We start from the raw sequence: 19,308 nt of genomic DNA, 5'->3' as shown, positions 1-19,308 counted from the left end.
CGTACTGAATGACTTTTGGGTAAACAATGAAATTAAGGCAGAAATCAAGAAATTCTTTGAAACTTTTATCAGTTTCAAAGATACAACATACCAGAATCTCTGGGACACAGCTAAAGGAGTGTTAAGAGAAAAATTTATAGCACTAAATACCCACATTAAAAAGTTAGAAAGATCTCAAATTAGCAACCTAACCTCATACCTACAGGAACTAGAAAAACAAGAGCAAACCAACCTCAAAGCTAGCAGAAAAAAAAATAACCAAAATTCGAGCTGAAATGAATGAAACAAATAAGAAAAATCATAGAGAAACAAAAACAGAAGTGTGTTTTTTGAAAGAATAAATAAAATTGATAGACAGCTAGCTAGAATAATAAAGAAAAAAATGAGAAGAGCCAAATAGACACAATCAGCAATAATAAAGGAGACATTACCACTGACCCCACAGAAATACAAAACACCCCTGATACTATTACAAACTCTTCTATACACACAAACTAGAAAACCTAGAAGAAATGGATAAATTCCTGGAAACATCCTAAGATTGAACTGGGAAGAAATTGAAGTCTCAAATAGACCAATAATGGATTCAGAAATTGAGTCAGTAATAACAACAACAAAAAAACCCCTACCAAACAGAAAAAGCCCTGGACCAGACATATTCACAGCTGAATTCTACCAGATGTATAAATAAGAGCTGGTACCACTCCCACAAAAGCTAGTCCAAAAACTGAGGAGGAGGGATTCTAACTCATTGTACGAGGCCAGCATCATTCTGATACCCAAACCTGTCAGAGACACAGTGAAAAAAAGAAACTTCAGGCCAATATCCCTGATTAACATAGATGCCAAATTCTGAACAAAATACTAACAAACTGAATCCAGCAGCACATCTGAAAGCTAATCCACCATGATCAAGTGGTGGATTAGCTTTGGGATGCAAGGTTGGTTCAACATACACAAATTAATAAATGTGATTCATCACATAAACAGAACTTAAAAAAAAAAAACCCATGTGATTATCTTAATAGATGTGGAAAAGACTTTTGATAAAATTCAACATCCCATAATTTTAAAAACCCTCAGCAAACTAGACATCAAAGGAAGATATCTCAAAATAAGAGTCATCTATGACAAACCCACAGCCAACATTATACCGAGTGGACAAAATCTGAAAGAATTCCTCTTGAGAACTGAAGCAAGACAAGGATGCCCACCCTTACTATTCCTATTCCACATAGTACTGGAAGTCCTACCAGAACAATCAGGCAAGAGAAAGCTATAAAAGGCATCAAAATAGGAAGACAGGAAGTTAAATTACCTCTCTTCACAGATTATTTGATTCTTTACCTAGAAAACCCCTTAGTCTCTCCCCAAAAGCTCCTATACTATATCTATCTGATGAACAACTTCAGCAAAGTTTCAGGATATAAAATCAATGTACAAAACTCAGTAGCATTTCCACACATCAACAAATTCCAAGCCAAATGAAGAACACAATCCCATTCACAATAACCACAAAAAGAATAAAATACTTAGGAATACTAAGGAATACTAACCATGGAGGTGAAAGATCTCAATGATGAGAATTACAAAACACTACTCAAAGAAATCAGAGATGGCACAAGCAAATGGAAAAACATTCCATGTTCATGGATAGGAAGAATCAATATTGTTACTACTCAAAGCAATTTATATATTCAGTGCTATTCCAATCAAATTCACAGTGTCATTTTTTTCACATAATTAGAAAAAACTATTCTAAAATTCATATGTAATTAAAAATAAGTCTGAATAGCCAATACAGTCCTTAGCAGAAAGAATAAAGCCAGAGCCATCACACTACCTGACTTTACAATAAGACTACAGTAACCAAAATATTATGGTACTGGTACAAAAACAGACACATAAACCAGTGGAACAGGTTAGAGAACCCTGAAATAAAGCTGCACACCTACAACCATATGATATTCAACAAAGCTGACAACAACAAGCTCTGTGGATAGGACTCCCTATTCAACAAATGGTGCTGGGATAACTGGCTAGCCATATGTAGAAGATTAAAACTAGGCCCTTTACTTTCACCATATAAAAACTCAACTCAAGATGGATTAAAGATAGAAATGTAAAACCTAGAACTATAAAAACTGTACAAGAAAACCTGGGAAGTACCATTCTGGACATGAACCCTAGCAAAGATTCCATAGTGAAGACTTCAAAATCAGTTGCAAGAAAACTAAAAATTGACAAATAGCACCTAATTAAAGAACTTCTGCACAGCAAAAGAAACTGTCAACAGAGAAAACAGGCAACCTACAGAATGGGAGAAAATATTTGCATACTATGCACCCAACAAAGGTCTAATATACAGAATCTAGAAGGAACATAAATCAACAAGAAAACACAAACAATCCCATTAAAAAATGAGTAAAGGGCATGAAAAGACACTTCTCAAAAGAAGTCATATATAAATGCAGCCAACAAGCATCTGAAAAAATGCTCAACATCATTAATTATTAGAGAAATGCAAATCAAAACCCCAATGAGATATCATCTCACACCAGTCAGAATGCCTATTATTAAGTAAAAAAAAAAAAAAAAAAAAAAAATGCTAGTGAGGTTGTGGAGAAAAGGGAATACTTATAGACTGCTGGTAGGAATGTAAATTAGTTCAGCCACTCTGAAAAGAAGTTTGGAGATTTCTCATAGAACTTAGAACTAGCATTCAACTTGGCAATCCCTTTATTGGGTATATACCCAAAGGAGTATAAATCATTCCACCATAAAGACACATGCACATGTATGGTTCACTGGAGCACTACTCACAATAGCAAAAACATGGAGTCAACTTAAATATCCAAAAGTGGTGGACTGGATAAAGAAAATGTGATACAATATATACTATGGAATACTATGCAGCCAAAAAAAAAATAATTAAATCATGTCCTTTGCGGTAACATGCACGAAGCTGCAGGCTATTATTCTAAGCTAATTAACACAGGAGCAGAAAACCAAATACTGCATGTTGTCACTTGTAAGTGAGAGCTAAACATTGACTACATGGACACAAAGAAGGGAATAATAGACACAGGGCTTACTTGAGGTTGGAGGGTGGGAAGAAGAGATAGAAGATTAAAAAATCCAGCTGTGAGGTACCATGTACATTACCTGGGTGACAAAATGATCTGTAGGCCAAACCCCCCGATATGAAATTCACTCATGTAACGAACCTGCATATGTACACCCTGAACTTAAAAGTTGGAAGAAAAAAACATACAGGTAAATATCATTTAAAACTGTAACTCAGGTCCACCAATTTATTAGTTGTGTGACCTTGGGAGGATCACATAACTCTTCTGAGGCTCAGTTTGTTCAACTATAAAACTGATTGAACAGTTTTCAGGCTCATTATGACAATGAATGGGATTCTGTATTTAAGTGGTAGGTATTTAATTAATATTAGCTATTATCAACATTATTATTACTACAGTTTTGGGAAGGAGCCAATCAAGAACAGTCCTCTTCCCTGACTACAGGTGGAACCAACTGAGGAAAAGACTTCTTTGTCTATTTCTAATAATTCCTCTGTAAATAAAATGTACCCATCCAGTCACCAACACAGCTGGACAGGGACAGGACTCTTACCTTGGAAAGAGGATAGCAATAGAGTAGAACATACTGTCCCACTAGACAGTGATGCTTCAGAAGAGAGAGAGCCCAGAAGACATGAGTCATGCATTCACAGATGCTTCTAAACTCACCTATTCCTTCTACCCTGGGAGGTGTGAACGAGGGGGATGACAGAAGCTGAAATCCCTCCAGGTGGGAACACAAGAGGGAGGGACATTGAGATTTCTCCCTAAATATTATTATGAGTTTGATGCCAATGCTTTTAGGAAATTGAAGATTTTATAGCTTAAAAATTTTATTACTATAATACTTGGGTATTTATAATTTAGTGTGTGCATATTATATTTATTTCTCTTATATATATATTTCTCATTCCTTCTCCTTTGATATTTTTTTTTACCTTGGTAAATTGAACTTTTTGATTTCCAATTATTACCTTTCTCCCACTAAAAAATTTCACATTTACCCTTTGCCACAAATTTTGTAGTATCTTCCCCATAGGTGGAGTATACTTTTCCGTCCCATTAGCTTTGTCCATGGCCATTTGACATGGGTTGGTCAGTGGAACAGTTGTAGATGTGAAGTAAGCGGCATCTGAACAGAAGCTTTAAATGAGCTTGTGTGATTTTTCTCTCTTTACCCTTAACATTTCCCTCTACCATGGGAACACCGTGCTCCAGGCAGTGGCCACTCCTTAATTCTGGATCTCAGGATGAGTAAACATACAAAGATGGCCCACTGGACCTAGTGCAGCCCAGTGAAGTCCATATCTGGTTACCTATGTAACCAACATACCTGCAGCTGACCTGCATTGCTCATGTAAAGGAATAAATATTGTAAGCTACTATAATTTATGGGTTGTAAGTAGCATAACACAAATGACTAAAGAGTACACCATTTGTTCTTCATAGAGTCTTGACCAGACAGCTTGAATGGTCATGATCTCAGATGAGAGGCAAGGAGAGCAGTCAAAGCTCACGACTAGCTCATACAAAACCTGTGCAAGTGTGCTGTGTCAGTCCCACACCTGGTCACCTGTTCTTAGCACAATGGTGACAGCCAGGTTTCTCACTGAGACTATTAACAGTTTTTGAGTTTGACAAGAGTAGGCAAGGTCAAACACTGGCCAGGTGCTGAAGTGTTACATGTACTGCCAGAAGCAGCACCATTCATATGTACATTCCAAAGGAGGGTTTTCTTAAAGTGAATCTCCTTAAGTTCTAGTAAGTGCATGCCAGTCACAGGTATACTAGATTGTCTTAGCCCTCCTGCATAGTATAATGTAACATGTAAACATTACGAATGTTCAGTTGCAAAAGTGGATTATCGCAAATAGGCTAAATCTTATTACAATAAAACATTATAATGGAGTGTTTATGACCCTAAAGATTTCTAAAACCTAGTAATGATCAATTTATTTTGAGAAATATTAAAATTTGATACTTTGTTGCTTTGTATAATAGAATTTAACTAACTTTTTTTTTTTTTTTTTTTGCTTTTTGGGGGGCAATGTACAGCAGAGTGACTAAAGGTGCAGGCTTTTAATGAGCTAACAGCAATCATTTCAAGTCCTGGCCACTCCATGTCCTAACTTTATATTCTTCGACAAGCCACTTACATTGAGTGGTGTTTAACTTTCCTTATCTGCAAAATAAGAAAAACAGAAACTTCCATAACAAAGTTGTAATAAGGACTGTATGAGATTATATATGAAAAGTATTTATCCCACTGCTAGAATATTGTAAGCACTAGATGTTTGTAGACATATTTTTACTGTTATTCTTGCCATAATTATGTGTAAAGCACAAGCAACATTCAGTCTTTTAAAAAGTTTCAGCTTTTCATACTTCCAAATGATAAAATAGGCATAAAATTTTATCAAAAACCAGAATCCTCCTATCATGACAGTAAAAATATGGAGAAAAAGGAAATTCTATTTTGTTTTGACAAAAGACAAGGCAATAATTTCCATAAATATTCAACAACCAGCATTGGAACATTTCATAATGTCACTGCAATTTAGTAATAATTATACTAGTTACACTGTATAGCACTTAATCTTTTTAAGATATTTTGCCAACTGCTTTTTTAATCCTCACAGCTATTTTATTAGAAAAGTTATTTACATGTGTCATATCCTTGCTATTCTTCTCTATCAAAATTAATGATGTTTTCACAAATAATAAGCATTGAAAACTTCCACATCAGATACTATCAATGTTTTACATTTTCTTCACACCTACTTCACTTTCTTCTAGAAGCTTGGATTTTTAACACGAACAACTTAGATTTAGGCTAGCCCATTTCTTTACAACTTTCTCTGTTATTCAATATAAATCATATAAAGAGAAATATGAAAATATTAATATGAATACTCATGTATGCACACCCATATTTTTTATACTTAACATTTTTCCATGTTTGGCTTTTTTAAAAAACAAAGAACCAGAAATAGAGCTGAGGTCCTTTGTGTAACTTGCTTTCTTTTCTTTTAGATATTCTCTAAATGCACCTGCTCTTCCTAAATTTGCTATATTTTTCATTCTTTTAAATTGCATGGAAATGTTACATATATTAATTATTGTGATACAAATTCCATTTTATCTCAATATCTTATTTGGAAATTTATTGATGTTGACTAATTTAGAGCTACACTATCCATTGGAACTGTTGTATAATATTCCTTTGAGCAAATGACAATTCATCCATTTTCAGATTCATGTTTGTAACTGTTTGCAATTCAGCAGAAACTGTTGTTTTTGCTCTTATACCCTTGACACTCACTTTTCCAGACTGAAGGCTGCTTCCTGTGGACACCTGCAGCTCTCTGCTGAAAGGTGTCTGTTCTGGTATGCTCAGAGCACACTCAGCTTACTTGCAGGGCAAGTTGAAATGCCAGAGAGCCTGAAGCAGCCTTCATTCAATGATAGGCAGGGATTTAGTGGATAAATACCCTACCTGTTTTTACACCTATTGTGAGACAACTCTGAGGTATTTTTCCCACCAGTACTTGCCTCATATCCCAAGGTGAGAATTTGTTGATTCTGCACCCTTGGGTTTCCCGTCTTTTCCTATCTCATATCTCCGCTTCCCCACTCATCCTTTTCTGAGATCACCTCCCAAATAAATTATAGGCATACCTTGGAAATATTACAAGTTTGGTTCCAGACCATCACAATAAGGAAAATATCACAGTAAAGAGAGTCAAATGAATTGTTTGGTTTCCCAATGCATTTAAAAATTATACTTACACTATACTGTAATCTATTAAGTGTGCAATAGCATTAGATCTAAAAATAGACATACTTTAATTTAAAATACCTTATTGCAAAAAAATGCTAACAATCATCTGAGCTTTCAGCAAGTAGTAATCTTTTTGTTAGTGGAGGATGTTGCCTCAATGTTGATGACTTCTAATGAGTAGGGTGGTGGTTACTGAAGGTTGGGGGTGGTGGGGGTTGTGGCAATTTCTTTTAAAAAAGGCAACAGTGAAGTTTTCAATATCAATTGGCTCTTCTTTTCATGAAAGATTTTTGTGTAGTATATGACACTATTTGACAGCGTTTTACCCACAGTAGAACTTCTTTTAAAATTGTATTTAGTCCTCTCAAAACTGACTTCTGCTTATCAACTAACTTTATGGAATAGTTTAAAACCTTGATTGTTATTTCAACAGTATTCACAACATCTTCCTCAGATGCTATTCTTGATATTCTTGATATGTTATCTCAAGAAACCACTTTCTTTGCTCCTCCTTAAGAAGCAGCTCCCCATTTGTTCAAGTTTTATCATGAGATTTTAGCAATTCAGATACATCTTCAGGCTCCACTTCCAATTCTGGTTTTCTTGCTATTTCCACCACTCCTGCAGTTACTTTTTCTACTGAAGTCTTGAACCCCTCAAAGTCATTCATGAGCGTTGGAATGAACTTCCTCCAAACTCCTGTTAATGTTGATATTTTGACCTCTTCCTGCGAATCATGATTGTTCTCAATAGCATCTAGAATTGTGAATCCTTTTCAGAAGATTTTAACTGAATTTGCCCAGATCTATCAGAGGAATCACAGTCTATGTCAGCTATGGTCTTACACAATGTATTTCTTAAATAATAAGACTTGAAGTTGTATTATGCTTGATCCATGGACTGCAGACAGATCTTGTGTTAGCAGGCATGAAAACAAGATCAACTTTTTGTATATCTCCATTAGAACTTATCAGGGGAAACCAGCCCCCGATATTCAACATGGGTTATTTTCTATTTCCCTAAGTTTTGGCCAGTTTGAGAAATAAAGGGAAAGAGTACAAAAGATATTAATTTTAAAGCTGGGTGTCTGGGGGAAACATCACATGTTGACAGGTTCTGTGATGCCGCCCAACCCACAAAACCAGCTAGTTTTTATTAGTGATTTTCAAAAGAGGAGGGAGTGTATGAATAGTGTGTGGGTCACAGAGATCACATGCTTCACAAGGTAATAAAATATCACAAGGCAAATGGAGGCAGGGCGAGATCACAGGAGCTGGGCAAAATTAAAATTACTAATTTAGTTTCGGGCAAGCATTGCCATTGACAACATCTTTTCAGGAGACAGGGTTTGAGAGCAGACAAATGGCCCGACTAAAATTTATTAGGTGAGAATTTCCTCATCCTAATAGGCCTGGGAGCGCTATAGGAGACTGGGGCTTATTTCATCCCTTATCTGCAACTGTAAAAGACAGACTTTCCCAAAGTGGCCATTTCAGAGGCCTCCCCTTCAGAACGCATTCTTTTTCTCAGGGATGTTCCTTGCTGAGAAAAAGAACTCAGCGATATGCCTCCTATTTGCTTTTGAAAGAAGAGAAATATGGCTCTGTCCCGCCTGGCCCACAGGCAGCCAGACTTTAAAGTTAGCTCCCTCATTCCCTGAAAATCGCTGTTATCCTGTTCTTAAGGTGCCCAGATTTCATACTGTTCAAGCACACATGCTCTACAAACAATTTGTGCAGTTAACGCAATCATCACAGGGTCCTGAGGCGACATTCATCCTCAGCTTATGATGATGACAGGATTAAGAGATTAAAGTAAATACAGGCATAGGAAATCACAAGAGTATCGATTGGGGAAGTGATAAATGTCCATAAAATCTTCACAATTTATGTTCTTTTGACATGGCTTTGCCGGTTTCTCCATTCGGGGTCCCTGACTTCCCGCAACAGAACTCTTGGGCAACCAAGTGTATTGTCAATGAGCAGTAGTATGCTGAGAGGAATTATTTTCCAAGCAGTAGATCTCAGCAATGGGCTTAAAATATTCAGCGAACCATACTCTCAACAGATGAGCTGTCATCCAGGCTTTCTTGTTCCATCTATAAAGCATGGTAAAGTAGAGTTAGCATAATTCTCAAGGGCAATAGGATTAGCAGAATGGTAAATGATCATTGGCTTCAACTTAAAGTCACCACCTGTGTTAGACCCTAACAGGAGAGTTCATCTCCGTTGAAAATCTGTTGTTTAGTGTTGCAACCTGCATGCATAATTTTAGCCTGATCTGGATAATTTTCTGCAGCTTCTGTATCAGCACTTGCTGCTTTCCATTGCATTTTTTATGCTATGGAGACAGTTTCTTTCCTTAAACTTCATGAACCAACCTCTGCTATGTCAAACTTTTCTTCTGCAACTTCCTAACCTCTCTCTACCTTGATAGAATTGAAGAGAAGTAGGGGTCTTGCTCTGGATTAGGCTTTGACTTAGGAGGATGTTGTGGTTGATTTGATCTTTTATTGACAACTAAAATTTTCTCCATATTAGCAATAAGGTTGTTTCACCTTTTTATTATTTGTGTGTTTACTGGAATATCCCTTTTCCAGAAATTTTCCTTTGTATTCATAAGTTGGCTGTTTGGTGCAAGAGGCTCAGTTTTCAGTCTACTTTGGCTTTTGGCATACCTTCCTCAAAACTAAGCCTAATTCTTTCTAGATTTTTATTCAAAACGAGAGATGTGAATCCCCTTCTTTTTCTTAAACACTTTCTTGAACACTTGAGACCATTGCAGGGTTATTCATTGGCCTAATTTCAACATTGTTGTGTCTCAGGGATTAGGGAGGCCCAAGGAGAGAGAGGGAGATGAGGGAATGGTTGGTTGGTATAGCAATCAGAATATATACAGCCTTTATTAATGAAGTTTGCTGTATAATATGAGTACCACTACTGGGACCCAAAAACACTTACAATAGTAACATCAGAGATCACTGGTCACAAACCACCATAAAAATAATAAGAATGCAAAAGTTTGAAAATTATAAGAATTACCACAATGTGACACAGAGACACAAAGTGAGCACACATTGTTGGGAAAAATCATACTGATGGACTTGCTTGACACAAAGTCAAATTTGAAGTCCAGGAGTCCATGGAATTTGAAATCCAGGTGGCACAATCCAGCCTGCCACCTGTTTTGTACAGCCATTGAGCTAAGAATGGATTTTATATTTTTAAAAGATAGAAAAGATCAAAAGAAGACTAATTATCTTTGTTTTGTGCTACTATAATAAAATACCATAGACTGAGTAACTTATAATGAACAGGAATTTATTTGGCTCATGGTTCTGGAGGCTGGGAAGCCCAAAGTCAAGAGGCCACATCTGGTGAGGGCCTTCTTACTATATCATAACATGGAGGAAGACATCACATTGAGAGAGAGCAAGAGAGGGCCAAACTCACTTTTATAACAAACCTACTCTTTTGATAATGAATACACTCCAATGATAGCAACATTAATTCATTCATGAAGGCAGAACCCTCATTACCTAATTACCTTTTAAAGGCCCCACTTCTCAACACTGTTGGAATGGGGCTTAAATTTCCAACACATACACTTCGGAGAACACATTCAAACCATAGTATGAATTTTTCATGACACACAAAATTGTGTTAAATTAAATTTTTAGTATCCATAAGTAAGTTTTTGTTGGAGTTCAGTCATACTTATTTACTTACTTATTATCTGTGGTCATTTTTGTACTACTACAACACAAATAAATAGTTGCTACAGAGACTCTATGGCCTGCAAAGTTTAAAATACTTATTATCTAGACTTCTGCTGAGAAAATTCACTGATCCTTTCTCTAGGCTATATATTTAGAAGTAGAATTTCTATGTTAAAGATAATGCATATAAATAAATAAATAAAGATTTAAACATTATATGTATAATATAAAATAAGAATATTTTTATGTTATAGATATATACTATAAACTTTGACAAATTGCTCTCCAGTGTAGTTGTTCCAACTTATACTTCCACCTACCAGGAGCATTTGTGTGTTTCCACTTCTTTGTATTCTCATCAGGATTTTTTTTTTTTTTAGCACTTTTCTAATACTTGCTAAACTATCTTTTTAACCAAGTAAATATTCATGTCTCAGCCTCCTTTAAAGACAATGATATCTAAAATTGTTTTGCTTTGAAAAAAATCTTTATTCTTGTGGATTACCTTTAAACTTTTGACAAATGATATTGACTTCCACTTATAGGGGTGATAGAAAATTTCCTCTTAAAAAATTTTAAGGAAAAAGAGTAAGTCAATTAAAAGATAAACATTAAGTATATAACTGTAAAGTGATATCCAGATGTAGTGAAGTCATAAAGATGGATTCTGAATGATTGAAATTTGTGAATCAGTGAAGCAGTGGAAACTTGCCATCTGTATTTTAATTGTGGATCAATCATTTGCCAGTTGTGTGTTCTTGGACAAATTATTTATACTCTCTACATTTCAGTAAAATGAAGATAATTGCTAAAGCTTCCCTATTTCTTTCATAGTGTTATTTTGGAGATCTATCGAGATTATAAGTTAGAGCTCGATGAAAGTATAGGGTACAATATAAAAGTAAGACATTGTTCTGTTACACCATCTCCATGTGGTGCCTGTATACAACCTCCCTGAAGTTTCTACTGTTCTCCCCAAAGACAATGGACATGGTCCACTTTTGGTGTTTGGTTTTGCTCACATTGATAACTCTGTCAATAGCACTAGCTCCACGCTCTCCATTTCTGCTAGTAGAAATTCTATTGACTGTTCATTAGCCTTTTTCTATTAAGTGTTCCCCAGATTCTATTCCCTCTTGTCATGTTACATATCTTCCTCCAGTAAATCTTTGTATCATTTAAAGATGTTCTCTGACAACATGGAATATATTTCACTGTCTATTCTTGGACTGCTTATGCATTATGAACATAGATGCTGTACTCCTTTGGCAACTTCTTCAGACCTAGCATAGTTTCTTGTACAAAATAGTAGCATACGAATATATATATTGACCTTAATTTCTTTTATAAGGATCCATTATCCCTTTTAAAAGTATGTTTGCCCCAATTTTGCCTACATGGCTGAAAATATGAGGCCTCAATATGGTGTACGGGTTCCTCTAAGGTGGACCTCATCCTACCTCTTCAGGCTCATCTTATAGTAGCCTGTCTTCTCTCTCTCTGCTTCAGCTGCACTGACCTACCAGTCCCCCAAACATGCATGCTCCTTCAGCAGCAGGGCTTTGGCACATGTTGTTCTGAGTACGTAGAATAATCTCAATTCCTTTCATTTATTAATTTTTACTCACTTTTCAGACTTGATTTCAGTGGTGTCTTCTCCAGGGAAGCCTTGCTGTATCTCGACTATGCCAAATTCCCCTCTTGCATGCCCTGATAGCACTAGACTATTCATTGGCAGCATTCATCATAGTGGCAACTTTACACTTATTTATGTGATTATCTGGTTAATGTTAATCCTACCTGTTAAGCCTTGAGCTTCACGAAGACATGGGAATGTTTGTTTTTCCTCACCATTGTATCTCTTGCATCTAATAGCATGGTACATTGTAAATGCTCAATAAATATTTGTTGGATGTTTGACTGAATGACTAATAAGTTGCTCTATTCCCTGCAAAATCAAATCAAACCTAGTGTCCTTTCTTGCTCCCATCTTCCACGATCAGAAAGAAAATACATACGATCAATGGCATAAATTGAGCTTTATCTACTCTAGCCAAGTCATTTGGGAAAACTTCCAGGGTGTCAAGACACCAGTCATTGCTTCCAGGAATCAGTGACTCCCTGCAGCAGTTCTTAGTGACCTGCTATTACTGAACCCCTGCCCCTTGAAAGCTATATCTTCCCCAAGCAAATGCCAGAATGCTTTCTGTGATAGCTGGACTCCAGCTGCAGTATTCTCTAAATATATCCATGTGCCATTTTACCTTAAATTTCTATCTAAAAATAATCAGGTTGTTGAACTACAGCAGAGTAATACACAATTTAAATTCAGTTGCCAAGAGGCACATTTTTGCTTAAGAACAGGCAATCTTGCACTTGGTTTCTGACATAAAAAGACCAGTCTTGCTGTGAAGCATGAATTACAGATAACCCTTGAACATTACACATCAAACCTGACACTAAGGGCAGCCTCTCTCTCTCTCTCTCTCTCTCTCTCTCTCCCCACCTCCCTCTCTCTCTCTCTCTCTATATATATATATATACACACACACACACACACACACACACGTATGCAATTATTATTTAAACTCTATATTTTAAAAGCTTCCTTTATAGCCAACAATGGTAGACTTCATCACGAATTATTAGTTTTAATATGATGACAATATATTAAGGCAGAGAGGATTTTAAAAAGTACTTATCTTTTTGCCACTTCAGTATATAATATTCTTTTAACTCTGACCCCCAATCTCTTTTTTTAGAATTTCCAAAGAGTTCCAAGAGGTTGTATTTGAGTGAAGATAAAATATAGTGAGATCAAGATGCCATGTTTACATATCCTTATTTTAAATATCCTCACAGTATAGCTCTGGCAAGGACATGGTCCATGAACAAGATGTCAGCATTTGATAGGATAAAAACAACAACAACAGCACTTCTTATGTTGAAACTGGGCCAAGGCCTCTTTCAGCAACATCATCTACAGTCTCCCCACAACCCTGTTAGCCCATGTGTGCTACTGAGGACCACACAATTGAACCACAGGGAATCATCTTTTCCAAGATTTCAGTGTGGACAGATACTTACTTGTTTTGATCTAAACTTACCTCTTTAACTTTTGGATCCCAAGCAAAACAAATGCTTAAAAGAACAAATACTTGCTTTTAACCAGAGGAAATGATCAAGCAAATGGCCTGGATACTATAGCAGTGAGTACTTGTTTAGTCACTGACCTAATCAGGCAGAGAAATTATTATAGAAAATGTTAATGTGTAATTCTGGATTTTCTAAATTAATGAAGACTCTCATTTCCATTTTCAAACAGTGCTGTTGGGTATCATTTGTGTTTAATGCCACATTGTTGCTGGGTTGGTAGTGGATTGGCACTGAAATGGAATATAGAAAAGTTGCCAGTGAATACCAAAATGGCCCAGGAAGAAAGAATGCCAACAGAACATCTGGGTTAGAGATACAGCTGCTTTGGGGAAGGCTCTTATCCTTGTAGATTGGGTGATAAAATTCAGTGAGTCAGAACTTATATTACTGTGTGTTTCATAACAACTTTCTAACACAGTGTTAGGGTGAGGGTGCCAGGCCGGCTATTTACAGTGGAACCATTTGTGTTTCATTTGATTTTGCTTGATTGCTTCCATTGCATTGTAATAAAACTTGTACAGAAGTTTTGATAAAGAAGACATCTTAATATTTTTAATACTGCACTTTAAATTTTTATTGAAATTTGAGTGTGTGTCAATGTAAAACTCAAGTCATGCTTAATTTTGTTTGGTGGAATAAACAAACATTGATGTGAAAAGGAGTTTTTAACTACAAAATGATATAATGTTACGTCGACAGTGGTTATCTCTGGCTGGAAAGTTTTGAATGATTTAAAATTATTCCTTTTTATTTTTCTCTGTTTTCTAAATGCCTTATTTGTATTATAAAAGTGCACACACATACATATATGTGCATGTATGCGTACATGTGTACATATATGCATATGTAGATATGTTTAAGTGGATACTTTTCCTTAGGCAGAGCTGTTATTTCAAAAGCACGTGATATTTTCACCCTCCAAGATTCTATCTCAGAAGTGTGTGTTTACGAGGCAGGAGAAATGAAGAGCCGGGGAGAAAGGGTGGGACAGAGCAAAGCAGAACATTTCATCTCTTCTCTTGTCTGTAGCTGTTGTCTGCAGGTAGGTCTTTTGCTTTCCACTTTTCTCTTGGGTCCCATATGGCTTGGTTATAGAAATGTCACTTTTGAAACTACAAAATTCAGGACAGGAGAAACTCGAGGACCAGACCGTCCCTGTGGTGGGACATGAATCCTGCCTATGCTGTGCAGCCTCCTAACCCTTTTGAGTTTCTGTCTGCTCCCCAAGTCTGGTCCTGGGAGCCCATGATAGCCTTCTACATCATTCATATCTTTTTTTCCTTTGGATAGCTGAGTTTACTTTTCTTACTTTCAGCCAAGAACTGACTGACATAACTAAGATTAAATAAAATAAACATGTCTTTTTTTTTTCTTTCTATATGAGATGATCGATAATCACTAGGAACTTCCTATGGGAAAAGACTATAGAATATGAGTGTCCTCAACAAAGTTTTAATTTGTGATTTCTGCAGCAGCAAGCCAGCTCTGGGTCTTTCTCTATTTAATCATAGTAATGATGATGCATTGTTCTTTTACATTCATCAGGCTGCTTTCACCTTTGGTTACATGGAGAAGGAACAGAAGTCCTAAAGATAATAAATGGAAATATTGTTTCACCTGGAGTTTAACTCTTTTAAAAAATTATATTTGTAACCTGCTTTACAGTGGTAGATTATGGACCTATAGAGTGGTTGTCATTGAATTTAGTCTCTGAAGAGAATTCAGTAATTATCTAGGAGCATTCCCTCAACTTATAGCTAAGAAGCTGAATCCCCCGGTAGTTAAGAGACTTACCCAAATCACATAGCAACTTAAAGGTACAAAATTAGACTTAAAATTCGTGACTTCTGAATCTTAGTCAAAAATTCTTTCTCTAGATGTCACTCTCCAAAGATTTCATGATTTAAACAAAAGGATTGATGAATGAAATAGCCACTTTGCTTTGAAAAGAATAGTAAATAAATTCATAAGAATACTTTTTGGACTATGGCCAAATAATATTCCAGTCAGTATTTGCTTCACTTACCACCTATGTTGCTTTGATTAACATGTCTGGTAAACTCTGTCTTTAGATAAGAAACAGAAAAAAGTGAAATACATATTTAGATGATTCTCTTTTCCCCTCTTTTTCTTAATTATACATCTTAACTGTATTCTTTTTCTTACTATATTGAAGGTGGTTACATAAGCAGAAAATGCATCTCTGATCTGTCTCCATTCTTTCTGAATGCGTGACTGTTGCCTGGAGCCCTGCAGCGTGCAGCTAACTGAGAAGTTTTAGTGCTCCAGGGACAGTTGCTGTATTTCCAGGCTTGGCTATTTCATATTATGTTTCCTTTCTGTGTGTGTCTTGCCTCCTGAATGAGATTGTGCTCTGAGGGGGCCTTTGGCAAATTATTTTTGGTGGCTTAACTTTCATTCAACATATATGCACTGAGCATCTACAACCTGTGCTGTGTACTGTGGTAAGAATTAGTGGCACAAGTAGGAGAAAAACCTCCTCCTGCCCTCAGGGAACCGACACTCTATTCAGAGCAATGTGCATTTTAAAGTGACAGATGATAAGAAATAATACACAATCAAACAAAGTAGGATACTGAGCTCTCTTAAAAATTTATTATTATATCCTTAAGAACTCAGATTAAGGAGTTCTGTTAAATTCTAACTAGTACTTTGGGCAGCCTGGAGGGGGCTCTCCAGCAGCCTGTGAAGACAATTATGCCGGTAAGTAAGACAAAATGTATTCCTGTGAATAATTAAAATAATTAAACTGTTTATAATATACATTAGTCATTTGATTGCTGATTTTTCCAAGACAGAAAGAGTATATGTTTTTACCAAATGCTTAGGAAAGGTCAATGTGAGCCAAATGGTGGCAAATAGGCTGACAACTCTGTGAAGGTGAAAGGAAAATGGGTAACATAAACTCTGTAGAATGATAGGGTGACATGCTAGGGGCTTAAAATCACCTTTGCCTCGGCAATAGTATTCAAAGGCTCCATGTTTTCATTGCTGTACAGTTTCATTCATTCATTCAGCACCTCCTTTGAGCACAACATTTTTCTTTTTTTTTTTTTTTTTTTTTTTTGAGCAGACACTGTTCTAGACACTTGAGATACATCAGGACAAAGATGCCTGACCCTGTGAGCCCACATTCTCAGCAGGGGAATATAGGAGATAAGCAAGGAGCATGTGAATATGCAAATGATATACTATGTTGGGGGATATAAAGGCTAGAAAGCAAAAAGGAGATGTGGGCATAGTAAGAGGGATTAGCAATACTAGAGTGGAGAGTTTTTAAAGTGTTCACAATAGGACTCCTTAAGATAGTGACATTTGAGCATTACTTGAACAAGATCAGGGAGTTTACTACATGGAGGAAGATCATTCCAGGCAGATACAAAAAGTGCTAAGATGGGCATATAAGTATGACAGACAGGCTGGAACAGAGTGAGGGAGAGGCAGTGGGTTGGAGATGAAGTTAAATTATATAGCATCTTTCAGTGTGGTGTAAGGACTTTCCCTTTGACTGTAAGTGAAATATGGAGCCACCACAGCAATCTGAGCAGAGGAATTACATGATCTGATTAACACTTCGAAAAGCATTAGTCTGATGACTGTGCTGTGTATACACTGGAGGGCAATGGTAACAGCAGAGTCCAGCAGGAGGTGATGGCACCAGTCTCAGATAGAGAAGAGGATAGTGCAGATCTGGTGGGTGGCAATTCAGGTGTTGAAAAGTAATATGTTTCTATTTACATTTTGAAGGCAGAACCAATAGGACATGCTGATGACAGATGTGTGACGTGAAAGGAAGAGTCAAAGATGACCCTAAGATTTTTTCCTAAGAAATCCCATTAATTCAGATGGGAAAAGTGATAGATGGAGCAGATGTGAAAGAGATGATGAGTTCAGTTGTGGGCATGTTGAATTTCAGATGTTAATTAGATATCTATATAGACATGTTAAGTAGGCTGTTGGATATATAACTCTGGCATTCAAAAGAGATGTCTGGGATAGAGATATAAGTGTAGGAGTTGTTGGCATAGATTTTATTTAGGATGCAACACTGAATGCAGTCAGCAGAAGAGTGAGCATAGATAGAGAACAGAAGAGGATCAAGTAATAAACCATATGGCACTTCAACACCAAGACATCAAGAAGAAGAGAAACCCTTACAAAAGAAAAAGGAGTAAAACAGAGATGTAGGAGAAATCCAAAACTGCAAGTCCTAGGAATGAGTTCTGAGTACTGGTTTCTGAGGTTACTTTGAAGAAGTTTTGAAGGCTCCATTTTGTCAATTGAAGAGTTAGTTTGACTTGTTAGGCCAGTCGTATACAGATGAGACCAATTGAAGGGGACTACCTCCAAATAAGGTATTTTTTACTTTTAGTTTCCTAAGAGAAAAGGGGAGAAGGGAACAGGTAACAGGCTTTTTAACAGAAAAACCTATCACAAGATGGCTTTTTAAAACAGGAAATCCATACAGGATTTGAGTACATCCCCTGGCACAGGATCAGTATTTGATTTGGGACAGTGCAGAATTTTGACATAACAGTGACTGGCTAATTCCACTGAATTTCAGGATTCAGAATTTCATGCTTGTCTGCTACTGTCAGAGCTGCATGTTACCTCCAGTACTGAAGAAGATGGATTCCAGCATCAATTCAGATAGAAATAATATTGGGAACAGAAAGGTGAAGTCGAGGATATTTGAAGAGGCCTGTGTATACTAACGTGGGGATCGGGGGTGGAGGTTTTTAGATGGCAGAGGTTGATATAGCATCAAATTATGCTTAGATACTAAAGAAAATGCAAATGCAACCAACATCCTTTATGTTGCAGCCAATATTTTTCTTTTGGATGCAGGACTCAGCAATAATTCAACTGAATGACATTACTGGGTCACAGCATTGATCCTCTAGGCCAGTGTCAGTTCCTTGGGCCCCCTGCTTAATATGTCTAAGTAGAGTGGGAATAACTATCATTCACCAGGATCCAGTAGACTAAAATATGTGGACCTGTTTCATGGAAAATTCTATCTATTAAAAAGTTATGTATCTTTCTTAGCTTGTTTTTTGCAGCTCTTCTCCTCAGTGGCCAAGGTGAGTGAATGAAGTGAAAGGGAGAATGGACGGTGTTTGAAGACAGAGCACCTTCTGTAAAACAGAACATTGTAAAATATACTCAAATTTTAAATTATATTCCAAGTTACATATTATTATTTGCTTTAATAAGTAAATAATGTATGAAATACCTTTCCAGAGAGTAAAATTGAGCCTTCAGCAAGAGTGGCTTTTGTAACCTGGGCACGGAGTCTTTCCTTAGACCACATAGCATGCCACTAACAAGGTAATTAATTACTTTACCAGATGAGGGAAGACAAGCTTCACACAGCTGACTGCCTCTTTCCTTTTCTCCTTTCTAGCAAGCTAGACTGAACTGCCAGGCATCCCAGGAAGAGGCAGAGACAGAGAGGAGGCAGAAGCGTAAGTAGAAGAAAGAGGAAGCTGAGCTAAGAGGGAGAAGTAGATATAAACACGCCCTTCCTCCCTTTCTCTCCT

The 19,308-nt window shown here is 36.6% G+C and overlaps 1 long non-coding RNA gene across 1 annotated transcript in view; it reads left to right on the top strand.

Annotated features, from left to right (window-relative positions):
- LOC110743769 overlaps positions 1-19,308 on the top strand; it is a 210,403-nt gene that overhangs the window by 185,940 nt on the left and 5,155 nt on the right. Inside the window, exon 3 of the long non-coding RNA XR_002523326.2 lies at positions 19,173-19,233. This is a non-coding gene — a long non-coding RNA (uncharacterized LOC110743769). The remainder of the gene's footprint in view (positions 1-19,172; positions 19,234-19,308) is intronic.

The sequence above is a fragment of the Papio anubis genome, chromosome 7, assembly GCF_008728515.1.
Source record: "Papio anubis isolate 15944 chromosome 7, Panubis1.0, whole genome shotgun sequence".
Lineage (NCBI taxonomy): Eukaryota > Metazoa > Chordata > Mammalia > Primates > Cercopithecidae > Papio > Papio anubis.
This window is presented reverse-complemented; position numbering and strand designations above follow the sequence as displayed.